We start from the raw sequence: 3,043 nt of genomic DNA, 5'->3' as shown, positions 1-3,043 counted from the left end.
CTGTACCATTGATCTACCTGTCTATTTTGGTACCAATACCATGCCGTTTTTGTTACTATTGCTTTGTAGTAGAGTTGAAGATCTGGTATTGCAATACCCCCTGCTTCGCTCTTGCTACTGAGGATTGCTTTAGCTATTCTAGGTTTTTTATTCTTCCAGATGAATTTCATAATTGCTTGCTCTATTTCTGCAAGGTACATCATTGGGATTTTAATAGGAATTGCATTGAATCTGTATAGCACTTTAGGTAGTATAGCCATTTTGACAATATTAATTCTGCCTATCCAGGAACATGGGAGATCTTTCCATCTTCTAAGGTTTTCTTTAATTTCTTTCTTTAGTGTTCTGTAGTTCTCATTGTAGAGGTCTTTCACCTCTTTTGTGAGATTGATTCCCAAGTATTTTATTTTTTTCGATGCTATTGTGAATGGGGTAGTTTACCTAATTTCTCTTTCTGAAGATTCATCACTTATGTATAAAAATGCATTGGATTTATGAGCATTGATCTTGTAACCTGCTACTTTACTGAATTCACTTATGAGTTCTAAAAGTTTTCTGGTGGAATTTCCAGGTTCCTCTAAATATATAATCATGTCATTAGCGAACAGGGATAGTTTGAGTTCTTCTTTTCCTATTCGTATCCCTTTAATTTCTTTGGTTTGTCTGATTGCTCTGGCTAGAATCTCAAGGACGATGTTGAATAGAAGCGGTGAAAGAGGGCATCCCTGCCTTGTTCCAGTTTTTAGGGGGAACGCTTTCAGTTTTTCACCATTTAGAATGATATTAGCCATGGGCTTAGCGTAGATTGCCTTTATAATGTTAAGGAATGTTCCCACTACCCCAATTTTCTCTAGTGTTTTGAGCATGAAGGGATGCTGTATTTTATCGAATGCTTTTTCTGCATCTATTGAAATAATCATGTGATTCTTAACTTTAAGTCTGTTGATATGGTGAATGACATTTATTGATTTCCAAATGTTGAACCAACCTTGCATCCCTGGGATAAAACCCACTTGATCGTGGTGCACTATCTTTTTAATATATATTTGTATGCGATTTGCTAAAATTTTGTTGAGAATTTTTGCGTCGATGTTCATTAAGGATATTGGTCTGAAATTTTCTTTCCTCGATGTGTCTCTGTCTGGTTTAGGTATGAGGGTGATATTGGCTTCATAGAACAAGTTTGGGAGGGTTCCCTCCTCTTCTATTTCATGGAATAGTTTGAGGAGTATTGGAATGAGATCTTATTTAAAGGTTTTGTAGAACTCGGCTGAGAACCCATCTGGTCCTGGACTTTTCTTTGTTGGTAGGCTTTTGATGACCTCTTCTATTTCATTGCTTGAAATTGGTTTATTTAAGTTGTGTATGTCCTCCTCGTTCAGTTTAAGTAATTCATATGTCTCTAGAAATTTGTTGATGTCTTCGAGGTTTTCTGTTTTGTTGGAGTACAGATTTTCGAAATAGCTTCTAATTATGTTTTGTATTTCACTCGTGTCTGTTGTGATGTTTCCTTGTTCATTCCGAATTTTAGTAATTTGAGTTTTCTCCCTCTTTCTCTTTGTTAGTATGGCTAAGGGATTATCAATTTTATTTATTTTTTCAAATAACCAACTATTTATTTTGTTAATTTTTCCAATTGTTTCTTTTGTTTCGATTTCGTTGATTTCGGCTCTGATTTTAACTATTTCCTGTCTTCTACTACTTTTGGTATTGGTCTGCTCTTCTTTTTCTAGGGCTTTGAGCTGTAGTGTTAAGTCGTTTATTTGTTGATTTCTACTTCTTTTTTTGAATGCACACCATGAAATGAATCTTCCTCTAAGTACTGCTTTCATAGTGTCCCAGAGATTTTGATATGATGTGTCTTTGTTCTCGTTTACTTCTAAGAATTTTTTTATTTCCCTCCTGATGTCTTCTGTTATCCATTCATCATATAATAGTGTATTATTTAATCTCCAGGTATTGGAGAAGCTTCTGTTTTTTATTCTGTCATTTATTTCTAATTTCAATCCATTATGATCTGATAGAGTACAAGGTAGTATCTCTATCTTCTTGTATTTGCTAGCAGTAGCTTTGTGGCATAAAATATGGTCTATTTTAGAGAAGGATCCATGTGCTGCTGAGAAGAAAGTGTATTCGTTCTTTGTTGGATGGTATATTCTATATATGTCCGTTAAGTCTAAATTGTTGATTGTGTTGTTGAGATCTATAGTTTCTTTATTCAATTTTTGTTTGGACGATCTATCCAGTGGTGAGAGAGGTGTGTTAAAATCGCCTAGTATTATTGTGTTGTGGTCTATTTGATTTCTGGAATTGAGAAGGATTTTTTTGACATACGTGGATGAGCCAATGTTCGGGGCATAGATATTTATGATTGTTATGTCTTGCTGATTTATGCTTCCCTTAAGCAACATGTAATGTCCTTCTTTATCCCTTCTGACTAGTTTTGGTTTGAAGTCCACATTATCTGAAATGAGGATGGATACTCCAGCTTCTTTGCTGTGTCCGTGTGCATGGTATGTTTTTCCCCATCCTTTCACCTTTAGTTATGGGTGTCTCTTTCTATGAGATGAGTCTCTTGCAGGCAGCATATTGTTGGATTTTTCTTTTTAATCCAATCTGCCAGTCTGTGTCTTTTGATTGATGAATTCAGGCCATTGACATTCAGGGTTATTATTGTGATATGATTTGTATTCCCAGTCAATTGACTCATATTTGTTTTTGACATGATTTGGTTTCTCCTTTATTTGGCTATTCCTTTAGGCTAGCGCCTCCTGTTGCTGATTTGCATCGTTGTTTTTCATCTCTTCCTCATGGAATATTTTGCTGAGAATGTTTTGTAATGCTGGCTTTCTTTTTGTAAATTCCTTTAGCTTTTGTTTATCATGGAAGGATCTTATTTCATCGTCAAATTTGAAGGTAAGTTTTGCTGGATATAAGATTCTTGGTTGGCATCCGTTTTCTTTCAGGGCTTGGTATATGTTGTTCCAGGCCCTTCTAGCTTTTAGGGTCTGGATTGAAAAATCTGCTGATATTCTTATTGGTT

Source organism: Sciurus carolinensis, unplaced genomic scaffold (genome assembly GCF_902686445.1).
Source record: "Sciurus carolinensis unplaced genomic scaffold, mSciCar1.2, whole genome shotgun sequence".
Classification (NCBI taxonomy): domain Eukaryota; kingdom Metazoa; phylum Chordata; class Mammalia; order Rodentia; family Sciuridae; genus Sciurus; species Sciurus carolinensis.
This window is presented reverse-complemented; position numbering follows the sequence as displayed.